The following is a 16,280-nucleotide window of genomic DNA, read 5'->3' on the forward strand; positions in this document are numbered from 1 at the left end:
ATTACACTGGCTGGTGGATGGGGGATAGACTGTTGCAGGGGCAGAAGCAATCATGTGTGGGAACAGCCTAGTCACAGGGAATAACAACAACAAAAGCCTCAAGGCAGAAAAGAGCTTGATTGTTTGAGGAATAGAAAGGTGCCAATGTGACTCAAGTGTGCTGAGTAAGAATGAGTGTGGTATAATCAGATAAGTTTGGACAGAGAATCAGGGACCAGATTACATGGGAATCAAAAGAACAAGTTTAGAGCTTTTGTTTTTATTCTAATAACAATGGGCAATGACTGAAAAGTATTAATCTAATGATCATAATCTGATTTGAAGTTTTAATTTCATATACATTTATTGACTATTAGACAATCTTATTTTGAATCTCACCAATCGCTCACTACTGCTATTTTTCTGGTCCTGGATCTTACATTACATTTAATTTTCATGTCTAATGTAGTCTTCTGCAATCTGTGAGAGAGTTCCTTGGTCTTTTTCTTTCATGACATTTATATTTTTGAAGAGTACTGGATAATTATTTTGTAGGCTATTCCTCAATTTGCATTTGTTTGAAGTTTTCTCATGTTTACATTGAGGTCATGCATTTTTTAAGAGACTACCACAGAAATGATATTATGCCATCTCAGTGCATGGTACCAATAGGTATGTGATGCTGATCCATCTGAGCACTGGTGATGTTAAACTTCATAACTTGGTTAAGGTAGTGAGTACCAGCCTTCTCCATTGTACAGTTACTATTTTTTCTCTTTCTAATTTGATTTGCATTTTTGAAAGAGTACTTTTGGTATTACCTGGAGAATGGATTGGTAAAGAGCAAAACAGGCCTTGGGTAGAGTACTGAAGAGGCTATTATATTATACCATGTGAGAGATGATGGTGCCTCCAACTAGGGGATTAGTGGTAGAAACAAAGAATAGATTTGCTCTACATTTTGGAATAAAAATAAAAAAGACTTTGGTGGTTAACTGAAATAAGAAGGTGTAAGGAAACATGAGGTTTAAAGAGTGACTCCAAGGTGTCCAGTTTACATAACTGGAAGGAATATAGTATCATTCTCTGATAAAGGAAACAAACACTGGATGAGTTGTGTGTCATTTTAAGATGCACTATGGATAATGAGTTGGAGAAACATAAGAGTGGAAGGAAAGAGACTAGTTAGAAGGCTATTGCATTAGTCCAGATAAGCAATGATGGTTGTTTAGATTAGAGGGGATGATGAAAACAGAGATAAGTAGCCTGACTTGGGACATATTTTTGGAATTGCAAGCTGTAGATATTATCTCTTAACTGGTTAAGGGGAATGGGTAGAGAGGGAGGTGACAAGGATATTGCCTAGATATCTGGCTTGCACAACTGGATAAATTTTGGTGCCATTTATTAGGATACAAAGCAGTAGTGATGACTTCAGATTTAGGCTAGTAGGCCACTTTCCCCATCACTATCCATACCTCAGAGAGAAGCGTTGGTAGGGAGCATGGAGGGACTTCTCCTGACAGACCCAGGTTAGACACATCCTCTTACAAAATAACTTTCCAGCAGTATATTAAAATGTCTGGCTGGAAAACATTTTCCATCTGGATTTTAAAAGCAAAGGTCAAGGAATCTTGCCAAGACATATTGTTCCTGCTCAAATATGTCATTGATTCTTTTATCTTCCAAGAGGATTTGTGATGTTGCTTTGGCCAGTACCCTTGCATCCCTACTGCCTTGCTCTCCTTTGGAATGAGAAGCTCTCAAAAGAAAGCCACAAGCCCACACAGCAAATTTTTAAAAAATCAATCAAGATAACAAGTATCATGTCATCTGCACATTATCCAGAGGCAAAATTAGGCAAGGCATAGCTCCCTATTGGACAGAACACATCATGTGATCCCTTGAAACTTCAGTGTCACCAGGAGAAGGATGTAAAAGGCAACAGGGAAGAGAAAGATTTGAATACACCTATCCCTAGTAGTAGAGCAATGTTTAACCCTTTCTGAATATTCAGTGAGCAGCATAATCTATGCCTTTTTAAGAAGGGAAAAATGATAATTTTCCAGATGATGAATCCAGGAGACAGACTTCAAAGCTCAGGGAAGGCATTGAAACATAGAAAGAACAAGGTAATATAATACAATCTTGTTGTTTCTTGGTAACAAAGAGTACTAGTCATTTCTTCTGTTTTTTTCCCCTTTTTTTTCATTAATTCAGCAAATATAGAGAGAGCTCCTAATATGTGTACTTTGTTTTCACTATCTGTGACTTGGCAGGTGGCAAACTGCATGATTTGTCTATCTAAAATTATAGCATATGAATCAGTGGAAAGACGTAGGACTCTCTGTTATCAATGAGAGATGGTGTAGAACCCACTGGCAAATAAGAATAGGGAGTGAGTCTAGGAATGTACATTTTCGTCCTCTTGTTTAGTAGTTCTTTAGGGTACAGAGAACTTTATGTACTAAATCATTATGACAATGAAATAAGACACTAATTATTTGTGGCATCTCTTAGAATTCCAAGTGAGGAAGCATTTCATTTCTATCCTATTACAAAGACAGTGTGAACCTTTTAGAAATTATAGACTCTTCACGTAAAGCCAAAATGACTAGTCAATTCAGTGAGAATAACCATCCCCCCTACACATGCACAAACACACACACACTCTTCCATTAAATGTTTGATGGAGCAGTTGGACTGTCGTTTTATTCATAACAGTACATTTCATACACTCATTGAAATGTACAGATTGAATGGAAGCCCAAAATAAAATTCAGGTAAGCAATCATTTTTGTTCCCAAAGACAAGATATCTCAAATGTGTATGGTTTGAATTATTCAGGCCAATAAATTTTCAACCTCCCATGTGTAAAGGCAAATTATTTTACTGTTCCAAATAGTCTGGAATAGATATTCCCTAGCAATATCTACAACTCAGATATCTGCAGTATAAAATTAAAAATAAATTTGATAATGTTTTTAAAAATTTAAATAATGAAACCTTAAGATTGTTTTTTTTTTCTTTCCTTCTTCAGATGCTTTAGACTTTGCTGAGATGAAATATAGCTGTTTTCCAGGGAGAAAATCTCTACCTGTCTCATGCTATGAACAAATACTAAATATAAGAGATAAGAATGCCTTGTAAATGAAAAGTGAACTGGGTTTCTGCTTACATGTCATATTAATCAACTCAAATAATCCAGATTATTTTCCCAGGTAGAATCACTTGTTCTTTGGTGACCATTATGAAGATAAGATTGGCAAGGTGAGCTTTCAGTAGGCAGCTTCTCAAATAAATGACTTGTTATTTTCAGAAACTAAGATAATCCTCAAGAAATCCTACAAGATCTAGAAAAATGATCTGTAGAAAATGCATGTACATTGGAGAGTTATTTTAAAATATGATATGCTGAATTGGGGAATGAATTAAAGGTGGGGTTTCTTTTTTTATTAGAGACATTGTAGGACTACAGAAAGATCATGCAGAATATAGAGTTCCCATATATCCACCTGTTATTAACACTTTGCAATACTGTGGTACATTTGTTACAATTGAAGAAAGGGTATTATTATAATTGTCCTACTAACTATAGTCCATGGTTTACAATAGGGTTCACTGTTTATTTTACAGTCTTAAGCTGTTGTTTTTGTTAAAATTTTTATTCTGTTATGATATGTACAATCTAACATTTCCCTTTTATTCACATGTAAATATATATTTCAGTGCTGTTAATTACATTTACAATGTTGTGCTACCATCACTACCATCCAAATAGGAAGTCTGTACAATTTAAGCATTAACTCCTCATTCTCTACACCCACCCCATCCCCTGGTAACCTATAGTATAGTTTCTGAGTCTATTAATTTACTAATTCTAATTATTTCAAATCAGTGAGATCATACAATATTTGTCCTTTTGTGTCTGGCTTATTTCACTTGATGTGATGTCTTCAACATTCATCCACATTGTCTCATCTATGAGAACTTCATTCTTTTTCATGGTTGAATAATATTCCATTGTATGTATATAGCACATATTGTTTATCCATTCATTGGCTGATGGACACTTAGGTTGCTTCCACCTTTTGGCAATTATGAATAATGACACTATGAACATCTGCGTGCAAATATCTGTTTGAGTCCCTGCTTTCAATTCTTTTGAGTATATACAAATTTGGCTTTATAATTTATTTCCTACTTCTGGTTCACTGAGAAATACAATTTAAAATAGTAAATATTCACCCTTAGAAATAGGGCACTTGCCTCATTTCTCTTTTAGCAACTAATCAGCTTATTCATTTTCTTTTCTTCTCCACATGAGATCAACAATAGCAAAATTACTCTAGTCTTTGTCTCTTTCTAAGTGTTCCGCTTTCAAATGTATGCTCCTCTCAATGCATTTGAACTACTCAGAAAGAAAAGGAAGGGATGGGCCTTTCTCAAACAGCCCTTAAGAAGCAGTTGAGTTATTAGCAGATCATCCTAGGTGCTTTAGCAGACACCAAAGGAGAGAGAAAGGGGGACATGCAGAGTCTCGAAGCCAGCGCAGCTGAGAAGAAGGCCTGATTGACAGTCTGGGGACTTCAGATCTAGAGGTTCTGCTGCCGTTTTTTTTTTTTTTTTTTTTTTTTTGGTGGTGGTGGTGGCGTGAATTTTAGCTTAGTGCCATCCCAAGAAGGGATAATGGTGACAGTTTCAGCTCTTTAGGTTGGGAATAAGAATAGCTGCATGGGCTGGAAATTCAGAAGTAGGAATGGAAATTAAGAGACAATTCATGCAACAAGAAATACAAATTGTTAATACTGATGAAAAACTGTTCAGTCTCAGTAATAATCAAAGGGATGTACATGGAAATGACAATAACATAACATTTTTCATCTATCAAATTAGCAAAAACAAATTTTTTTAATAGAAAAACGCTTTGCTGGCAAGGGTGAGATGAGAAGGACACTTTCATCTATTACTGATGGGAATGTCAACTGATACGTAGTTTCTGAAAAACATTACAAAATGCATCAAGAGCTTTTAAAATGTTTGTATTCTTTGCTTCTGGCAGTTAGGTTTAATAAAAGTTTTAAAAAGAGGAGATTATTAGATATGTTATTCACCTAACACGAGACCTTACTCCTAGGTGACCCACAGAGAGAAGCCACTGCATTGTTGGGAAATGAGGATCGCATTGCTGCTGGGTGTTTGAAAGCATAAAATGCTATTTGTGATTACACTTGGATCCTAAGGCATTTTTAGTTTTGAGAAATTATTTTTAAATCTGAAAGTGAAATAAAGAGAGAAATGCACAAATGAACAGTTCTTTAAGTCAGAACTCCATTGAAAATGCTTAGATCTGCTGTTTTATCTCATGGAAAGCGAATTCATTTAATTGAAGAAAATCTCCAAAGAGTGGATCAGTAAGTGGTGCTTGATAACAAGTCAAAAGGAAACCATTCTTCCCACAAATAGCATTGGACATATTAGAATAAATTGAGTTCATTTTAATCAAGTAAGCAGCCTTGTAAGAGGGGATTCTTGTAGGCAGCCTTAGAAATATCAACAATGTAAATACTTAGCAAGAAAAGTATCTACTTTGCCTGCTTGGTGTCTAGGGTTGTTGTGAATACTCTTCACCTTTATTCACTGCACACCTACAATTGAATTACAATTTTGAGTCCTGTATGGCTTATCATTTGGCTCCCTACAGGCACTGGATTCCAAAGGATAGACTCTAAACACAGACCTGTATCACAGGTCTTCAAGAGCAATGAATCACTACAATGTAAAAACTCTTGAGCATAGTCCTGCAGCCTCACTTCTGATTGAACACTAAATAATGGCTTGGGAAGACATGAGGATAAAAATGTCATGATGCATTGCTGCAAGAAAGGATCAAGTAGCCCCAGTAATTAAGAGTCTGTCATTTTGACATGAAGAAAAAGTTACAAGAGGTGCCAGTTATCTGGGAAGGATATGTGCTTGTGATTTCAATACAGAGGCAATTGAAAATTAGCCTGATTAGAAGAGGGTGCTTTAGAAAATAAGAGCACTTCAGGTTGCCATTGTGGTTGTTTTAAATCACTTGGACGCATGCAAACATATTTTTTTTTAAAGAGCCAAAGCTGTCCATTAACAGTTCTAGGAAGAGTATTAAGGCAAGAAACAGCATTTATTGACAGCTATAGTTTAGGTCAATTCATGCTTTTATGGTATTGGGCAGTGTCTTGAGTCCATCATATCTGACAGAAGCAACACTTCATTTTTTACTTAAATTTAATGTGGCTTCTAAGAGCTGCAGTTACTTCTGATGCCAGATTGTCAGATTTGGAGACTTAACATGCAGGCTGCCTGAAAGTTACATGACCACTTTATCCTGCATGTCTTTTACATTATTTAATGTTTTTATCCAGGCACTTTAAATACATTGTCTAATTTAATAGTGTCCATTTTATGGATGTAGAAACTAAACATCAGAGAGGTCAAGTAACTTGCCCAAGGTTACACAGCATAGAATATAAGATTATGAATTTACCCTAAAATCCGTGGGACATTTACAAAGCCTTTGTCATGTCTCCTATAGTACAATTGATTGGAAGAATAATGGATGAAGACAAGGAAGCCTGGGGTCTGGTGTCAGTTATGTTATTTACTCAACACATGTCCTTGCAGAAATCAACCTTTTAATGATTGCCTCTTGTACAATTCACAGAACCACACAATTCCCAGAGGGATCCTGGAGATCAACTGGTCCTCCTGTCATTTTAGAGGCTAATTGCTTTTCACCACAACCCATGATGTTCATTGGTTTATGTTATTCTCATTTCACAAGCTTGATTCCTTAATAACTATGGTTGTAATCCGAGTGAATAGAAGGTTGGGTTTACTCCCACAGGCTTCTAGGGTAAGTACACAAAAAAGTCCCTCAGGGGGTTATTTGGAGCCAGGCAAGAGGAAAAGATCAGAATTCACCACCTCCATCCCCTCCTTCTTATCACAGTTGGTTTGATTCCGAGTCCATCATCATTAGGGAAGTCTCTGGAACGTAGGCAGTAGAGTAGAAGTGCACAAAGCCCTAAACAGATTATTTAATTAATTGTGTTCTCTCTGCTAATAGTCTCTCACATTAGCTGTGATAATTGAAATTTGACTGCAATAACAGTGAGGTTCCTCCTGAAAACTGGTGGGATCAATCTCCCAAAACAGAATGGGCAAAGTTACCAAGGCTAGAAAGTCACTCTTCATCCATTTCTTCCTGTGGGAAAGAACAGAGCATGCAGGCTACCCTGTAGAATCCTAAGAAACCATGGTCTCTCCCTAAAAAAGGGTTTGGATAATATTCAAAGGTGCTTAATCTCTACTAACATTCATATAATTAAGTGCTAGGTGGTAATACCAACCATCATCAATAATAATAATGAAAAATTTGAGGTGCATTCTCGATAGGGTGGTAGATAGTACTAAAAGTGGGGCAAATAAGAAACATAAATTTGTCAACCATTCTCAGATGTTTTATCTCATTTTAACCCAGAAGAAAAACCTGTATTGTGGGTATTTTGTCTTCATTTTGCAAATGAAATAACTGAGGAGTATAGAGGTTAGCAACTTGCCTAGGATCCCACAGCTAGGCATGACAGGACTGTCATGACTTCCAAAGTCTTTGCACTTTCCATTCTTGGCTGGCCCTCTTTCCTCTTTGTGATTGAAGACACACATTTAACAGATGGGGAAGGACATGGTTTGTGGCTCTATAAGAGTGTACAGTATTCCCCTATGTGCAGATAACTTGTCATGCCCTCATTATCACTAAGATGCAACCAACTGAATATACTAACCCAGATTTAGAATCAGGAAAAATGAAAGGGCTGCCTAGATACTAGCACGAGCTGCTTATACATATAATTAACTCTCTTAATAGTCCTTTGAAGGAGAGAGGTAGCATTATCAGCCTATTTACAGATGAGGAAACTGAGCCAAAGAAAGTTGAAATGATTTGTCTAGCAACACACAGAGTGTAGTGACGGAATGAGAAGAGACCCATGACCTTTGGATTCTTCTTTCAATTTGTCAACAAGAACATTCCCCATCAAGTACAAAGCGTTGTAATACACGGTTCCAGCTGCATAGGCCAATCATTTCTTGAAAATAAGGTGATATTGTAGGAATACACATTTTTTTTTTTTACAAAAAGAAAAATAGTGGCTTACTTTCTATGACAGCTATCCAGGGCTTTGAGAAAGAACTAACTCATGAATTTGGGTCTGAACTCTAATTTAACAAATCAACTATTTTTTCTAAAATGATTTTATCAACATATTCCAAACTGGTGGGTTCTGCAGTTTGGAAGGGACACATCCAGAATGAATATTCTGTGTCCATCAAGATCCCGGATGTGAATAATAAAGTGAGAGTGGAGATACCCAAGCATCAGATCAAATCTCAGCCTCTCCATGTCATTCAAAATAAAAATTTGAAGATTGATTATAACTCTCATTTTATGCAGTCCAGTTTTGCCCTCTCACTCATTGGCCATGACCTTTCTGGTTCTCTATAAACACAGTCAGAAAGAATGATAGTGCTGAACATTTGGAGAATACTCAAAATATACTAATTGACTCATGAAATGAAGGATAGTGTTGATTTTGGATATAATGATAATGACAACACAGCTACTATTCATAAGCTGTTATTATGCATTGGGCACTGTGATGAATTATGCTTGACATGTATTGTTTTATGTAATCCTCAGAGGAAACTTCAAAGGTAGGTGTGATTATTTATTGTCATTCATATTTTACAGATGTGGAAACTGAGGCACAGTAGGTTGAGTCATTTCAAGCAGCTCTATGGGTCAGAGCAGGCATTCAGACTCAAGATTCTCCAATTCCAGTGCCTGAGCTCTTAACTAATGATATATATAAATTTTCTGCCAAAAAGAAAATACAGTGATGCAGAGCCAACATCCCTGCTGGATAAAGCAGTTCAAATTCCCAAGTGAAGACTGGATTGGGCTGTTAGCCATTAGACTGCATTGTCCCTTATACTTTGCAATAAAGACTATGAGTCATTGACTATTAGTCAAAAGGCATTTGCACAATATATACTGTGTGTAGAACTCCAGACAAGGGATTACAATGGCAGCCAGGAAGACTGGCAGATAGGGCAAAAATAACAACAAACTCACATAGCTCTATAATAACACTTGCAGGAAAGAAGAATTGACCCAAAGTGAAACCTAGGCTGTATATACACGAAGAATTGTTTGGAAAAATTGAATTCAGCCATTCATTTATTCTGAAGACAGCAGCTGAATTAAAAAAAAGAAAAACACCAATGGCTAGGAACTGAATAGTAAGTTTATAATAATAAGAGGTTGTTTGACCAAATTCATCATTTTACACCCTAAACCACTGTGTGTGTGTGTGTGTGTGTGTGTGTGTGTGTGTGTGTGTGTGTGTGTTTAGGTACACTGTAAAAAACACGCAAAACTGGTTGATGACTAATTAGGATTTATTTACTTGTTTTACGAGTCATATATTATAATTGGAATGTATCTGTGCATTCGGATTATAAATGAATATAAAAATTCCTTGAGACTGGTGAATTACAGAACTTGAAGAGATTAGCTTCCCCTTCTATGTCCTTGTCTTTTCCAGGATGCACACACAGAAAGGAAATATGACCAAAAGTGGCCCATAAAATAAAGTTTGCACTGTTGATTTCATTCATAAAAAGTGATTTTTTTTTCATTAAATTTTTCCACATTCAGTTGGAAGTAACATGGCCTTACTTTGGGTGTACACTGCTAGAGTCTACCAAACTAAAGGCCAGGCTGCACCAACAAATGCTGCGATGGCATTGGGCCTGAAACAAGACAGGCCCAGTGAACTCAGAGGTGGTCTATTGGTAAGTGCTTAGTTTTTATCACTAACTGAATTAATCACTCATGTCCATATCTAGGTGGAGACTGTTTCTAACTCTTTTTGCTTTAGAATTTAGCATATGCAACATGTACTGGTATTTGTTTATAAACTGTTGATTTTGTGTGGCTCACATAGAAATAAACATTAATCATACAGCAATAAAGAAAAATGAAGTTGGAATCTTAGAATCATAGTTTTCTGGCTTAGTTCATTATGTGGGCAGTGATTATCAATTTACACTACCCCAGACGTTCTAATTAAATTGTCCTGGGGAGAGACATGAACACGGATATCTTTTTCTTTTCAGCTTTCCAAGTGATTTCAAATGATTTAAATGGAAATAGTTGTGAAAAAGCCACTTCATTCTTTTATTCTCTCCATTTTCCAGAGGAGGAAACAAAGTTTCTGCTGTGATATTATAAATTAGGATAACACTTTGTGTATTGTGAGATAACTCACATTGAAAAAAATTATTTTTCACTGCTAAAAGAGTTATTGGGAAATGCAAATGAGAATCTACAAGTACTTCTACTATTTCTTGTTGAACAACTTCATAAATACTTACTATGTGTCAAACATTACAGAGAGCTAGAGACAATAAACAAACTATTTGCCCCCATGGGGCTCACATTCTAGTTGGGATGTGCAAAACAGTGAACAGATAAACAAAAAATATCAATTCAGATGATACATGCTATGGAGAAAATAAATTAGAGTAAAGGGTAAGAACATGGAGGGGAGGGAATAGTATTAGATAAGGCTTATTGGGAAGGTCATACTACAAGAAGTTACATTTAAGCTAAGAAGTTAAATGATGAAGAGTAGACAATGCAAAGATCTGGGGAGAGTACTAACTAAGCAGAGGGATCAACCAGTACAAAGGCCCTATGGTAGGAATTAGCTAGGCAAAGTTTGAGGAACAAAAGAAAACAATGAATGCAGCTTATGTGTAAATGAGCAAGGCAGAGAAAAATAGAGATGAGGTCGGAGAGAAGATCACATAGTCTTGCAGGCCACGTATATCAGTTAGGTATCACCATGTAACAAACACTCCCAATTCAGTGGTTTATGACAAAACCAATTTCCTACAGCTCACACATCTGCATGATTGAATTTAGGCTCAGCTTGTTGGATTTGCTTCTCAACAGCAGATCAGTGAATTGTCCTGGCCAGCTCTGTTTCAGGCTGTGGCATTTAGGGCAATTCCTACCTTTTGAAGTGTTTTTATCATGAAATGATGCTGAATTTTCTCAAATGCCTTTTCTGCATCAGTTGAGATGATTATGTAGGTTTTCCCATTTGATTTGTTAGTGTGGTGTATTACATTAATTGATTTTCTTTTGTTGAACCATCCTTGAACACCTGGAATGAAACACACTTGGTCATGGTGAATAAACCTTTTAACATGTTGTTGGATTCTATTTTCAAGTATCTTGTTAAGGACTTTTGCATCTATATTCATTAGAGATATTGGTCTGAAATTCTCTTGTATTTTTATGCAACTTAGGTATTAGGGTGCTGTTGGCTTCATAGAATAAGTTAGGTAGTGTTCCCTCTTCTTCAATTTTTTAGAAGAGTTTGAGAAGGAATGGTATTCATTCTTCCTGAAATGCTGGGTAAAATTTGCCTGTGAAGACTTCTGGTCCTGGGTTTTTTTTTGTTGGTAGGTTCTTGATGATGGATTCGATCTCTTTGCTTGTGATTGTTTAGTTGAGGTCTTCTATTTCTTCTCAAATCAGTTTAGGGTGTTTGTGTGTTTCTAGACAGTTTTCCATTTCATCTAAGTTGTCTAGTTTGTTGGCATGCAGTTGTTCATAGTAACCTCTTATGATCTTTTTTATTTCTTCAGGGTCTGTGGTAATGCCCCCCTTCTTGTTTCTGATTTTATTTATTTGCGACTTCTCTCTTTTTATTTTTGTCAGGCTAGCTAAGGATTTGTTGATTTTATTGATCTTCTCAAAGAACCAAAATTTAGTTTTATTAATTCTATTTTTTTTTTATTCTCCATTTCATTAATTTCTGCTTTAATGTTTACTTCTTTCCCTTTGCTTGCTTTGGATTGGTTTGCTGTTCTTTCTCCAGTTTTTCCAGTAGTTCAGTTAGGTCATTGGTTTTAGCTCCTTCCTTCTTTTTAATGTAGGCATATGGGGCTATAAATTTCCCTCTCACCACTGCTTTTGCTGCATCACATCAGTTTTGACATGTTGTGTTCTCATTTTCATTCATCTCAAGATATTTACTGATTTCTCTTGTAATTTCTTCTTTAACCCAGTGATTGTTTAAGAGCATGCTGTTTAACATCTATATAATTGTGTATTTTCCAGTTCTCCGTTTGTTATTGATTTTCAGCTTCATTCCAGTATGATCACTGAAAGTGCTTTGCATAATTTCAATCTTTTAAAATTTATTAACACCTGTTTTGTGTCACAGCATATGGTCTATACTGGAGAATGTTCCATGAGCACTTGAGAAGAGTGTATATCCTGCTGTTTTGAGGTGCAATGTTTTATATATGTCTGTTTGGCCTAGTTCATTTATCATATTATCTTAGGTTCTCAGTTTCTTTATTGATCCTCTGTTTAGGTATTTTATCTATTGGAGAGGGTGGTGTATTGAAGTCTCCTTCTATTATGGTAGAGACATCTATTACTCCATTTAGTTTTGTTTTGCCTCGTGCTTTGGGGCACCTTGATTAGGAGCATAAATAGATAGGATTGTTATTTCTTCTTATGTCTTCTTGGTAAATTGCCCCTTTTATTAATATAGAGTGTCCTTTATCTCTTATAACATTTTTCATTTAAAGTCTATTTTGTCTGATATTAGTATAGCTACCCCAGCTTTTCTTTTCTTTTCCTTTTTTTTTTTTTTTTTTTTTTTTTTTTTTTTGGTACTGCTTGCATGGAATATCTTTTTCCTTCCTTTAACCTTCAACTGATTTGTATCCTTGGGACTAAAATGTAAACAGCATATAGATGGATCATATTTTTTAATGCATTCTGCCCATCTGTGTCTTCTGATTGGGGAGTTGAACCCATTAACATGCAGTTATTACTGTAAAGGCAGTTCTTATTTCAAACACCTTATCCTTCAGTTTTTATTTGTCAGATCTATTTTTCTCTTTTTGAAAAATCTTTTTAGTTATCCTTACTAATACCCTTCAATTCTGTACCCTCCTACAGGCCTCTCTCTCCTGTCTTTTCTTTACAGCCAACAAAGCTCCCTTTACTAGTTCTTGTAGGGCTAGTCTCTTATTAATGAACTCTCTCAGCTTCTGTTTTCTGTGAATATTTTTAATTCTCCCTCATTTTTGAAGGACAGTGTGCCAGTTCGATGTATTATGCCCCCTAAAACACCATTATCTTTGATGCAATCTTGTGTGGGCAGACATACTAGTGTCGATTAGAGTTTGGAATCCTTTGGGTGTTTCCATGGAGATGTGATTCAATCCACTGTGGACAAGACCTTTGGTTGGATAATTTCCATAGAGGTGTTGCACCACCCATTCAGGGTGGGTCTGAATTAAATTACTGGAGCACTATGTAGGCTTGGACAGAAGGAGCAAGCTTGCTACAGTCAAGAGGGACACTTTGAAGAATGCACAGGTGCTGAGAGAGGAACTGCAGTTTCCAGAGACATTTTGGAGACAGCCTTTGAAAGCAGACTCTTGCTCTGGAGAAGCTATGAGAGGACAAATGCCCCAAGAGCAACTGAGAGTGACATTTTGGAGAGAAGCTGAAGCCTAGAGAGGAACGTCCTGGGAGAAAGCCATTTTGAAACCAGAACTCTGGAGCAGATGCCAGCTACATGCCTTCCCAACTAACAGAGGTTTTCCGGATGCCATTGGCCATCCTCCATTGATGGTACCCAATTGTTGATACGTTACCTTGGACACTTTATGGCCTTAAGACTGTAACTGTATAACCAAATAAACCATACTTTATAAAAGCCAATCCATTTCTGGTGTTTTGCATTCCAGCAGCATTAGCAAACTAGAACATACAGCTTTGCTGGATAGAGAACTATCAGCTGGCAATTTTTCCCTTTCAGTATCTAAATATATAGAATCACTGTTGTCTCACCTCCAGGGTTTCTGATGAGAAGTCAGCATTTGGTCTTATTTGGCTTCCTTAGTATGTGGTGACTTGCTTTCCTCTTATTGCTTTCAGAATTTTCTCCTTCTTTTTGGCATTTTGCAGTCTCATTAGTATGTGTCTTGGAGTGGGACTGTTTGTATTTATTCTGTTTGGAGTACGTTGGGCTTCTTGGATTTGCATATTTATATCTTTTATAAGGGTTGGGGAATTTTCAGCCATTATTTCTTTGAATTTTCTTCTTGCTCATTTTCCCTTTTCTTCTGATTCTGGGACTCCCATGATGCATGCATTGGCATGCTTTGTATTGTCAATCATTTCCTTGAGATCCTGTTCAAATTTTTCCATTTTTTTCTCCATTTGTTCTTTTGTCTGTTCAAATTCAGATGTTCTGTCTTCTAGATCATTGATTCTTTCTTCTGCCTCTTCAAATCTGCTGTTCTGTGTCTCCAGTATATTTTTAATTTCATCTACAATGTGTTTAATTTCCATAATGTCTGTTATTTTTCTATGTATTCTTTCAAATTCTTTTTTATGTTCTTATACTGTCTTCTTAATATCCTTTATCTCTTTATACACATTTTCCTTTATTTCTTTGAATTGATTCAGATTTGTTTGAACATCTTTGATTAGTTGTTCCACATTCTGTGTCTCCTCTGACTTTTTGATTTATTCCTTTGACTGAGCCATTTCTTCTTGAGTTTTAGTGTGCCTGTTATTTTTTTGCTTATGTCTGGTAATCTGATTATCTTGATGGGTCTACTCTGAAGGTTGTTTTCTCTCTCTTTTCTAGGATTTATTTGTTGTCTGGGTTTGTATTAGGGCCTTGCTTTGCCAGTTGAGTCATCAGTATTTCTCAGTCAAAACAGGGCCAGGCACCCATGTATGGGGGGTAGACCAGCTCTGATGTGCCTGGCATATGGTCTGGAGAGGCTCTGAAAAGCTCTGCTGTCTCATCTGCATGTTCCAGCCTGCCCAGCAGATGACACTCCTCAGTGATTTAATTGTCCTCAGAAGCTGTTTACCTCCTGGAATCTCACAGCATCCAAGTGAGCAGGACTGAAACTACAGGGTTCCTGTGCCCTCACTTTGCTGGCCAAAATATGGCTCAGTGTTGGGCTCTGTCCCCCTCTGTACTTGTGGAGCAGGATTCCCACAGTCACCCCAGTCTGCAGCCACCCCCCAGGCAAGTATCGGGCTGCCTGCTGCTGTTTCCCTCAAGGGTGGGCAATGGGCACCAGGACCCAGGACTGGAAACACAGTCTCTGTCCATGTTTTATCAGACTTTTTGTCCCTCACTGACCTGGGTCTTGAAATGTCCTCCCCTGTCCCCTGGGTCCCCAGACAGTTTCTGCCTGGCTACTTGCTGCTTTTGGAGAAGATTTTGCAGTTCCCTCCCTAATCTTCTGTTAGTAAGCTCTTCCTCTCTGCTCTTTTGTGTTCTACCCTCCCCATCAGCTTACATCCTGCTGAGGGTCCCTGTGGGCTTGAGTCCCTGTGTCTATACATAGAAAGGGATCTGTTTCACTGCTGTGAGACACTTTATAGTCTGTGTTCATGGTGGGAGGTGGGAGGAATCCAGGCTGCTACCCCTGAGCAATTCCTGAGCTCTGTGGGACCCAGTGAGGGGGAGAGAGAGTACTGGCCAGTCCAGAACAGAATTTTCCTACCTGATATTTTTCTCTTTCTTTGATTCAGCTTTTGTAGGATCCTTCTTCAGTATTTACCTTTCTTCAGAGTTTTGAACTCGTGATATTTGTCCTTTTTTTCACTGAATCTCTGGGGAGAGGTTTTCAGTAGCTGTATTACATTGCCATGTTGATGATGTCACTCACAAATGGAGCTTTAAAGTAGTCCCAAACTTAAGGGAATGCTTGAGCAGAATATATACTATGGAAGGTAGTCTTTTTAGAAGCCTTAAGAGTGGATGTGATGGTAATGCCTCAGGAAGCATAAAAAGAGAATAGCAGGTCAAAGGAGAACTCTACTCATCAGAAAATGAAAGAAATTCATGAAATGATCTCTAAGGCTCCCTTCAGCAGTACTCTTTTTCTTCTAAATTCAATTTTATTGATATATATTCATGTACCATACAATCATCCATGGTATACAATCAGCTGTTCACTGTACCATCGTATAGTTGTGCATTAATCACCACAATCCATTTTTGAACATTTTCTTTACACCATAAAGAATAAAAGTTAAAATAAGAATAAAAAACAAAAGTAAAAAAGAACACCCAAATCATCCCCCCATCCCACCCCAATCTTCATTTAGTCCCTGTCCCCATCTT

This window comes from Choloepus didactylus, chromosome X, assembly GCF_015220235.1.
Source record: "Choloepus didactylus isolate mChoDid1 chromosome X, mChoDid1.pri, whole genome shotgun sequence".
Classification (NCBI taxonomy): Eukaryota; Metazoa; Chordata; class Mammalia; order Pilosa; family Megalonychidae; genus Choloepus; species Choloepus didactylus.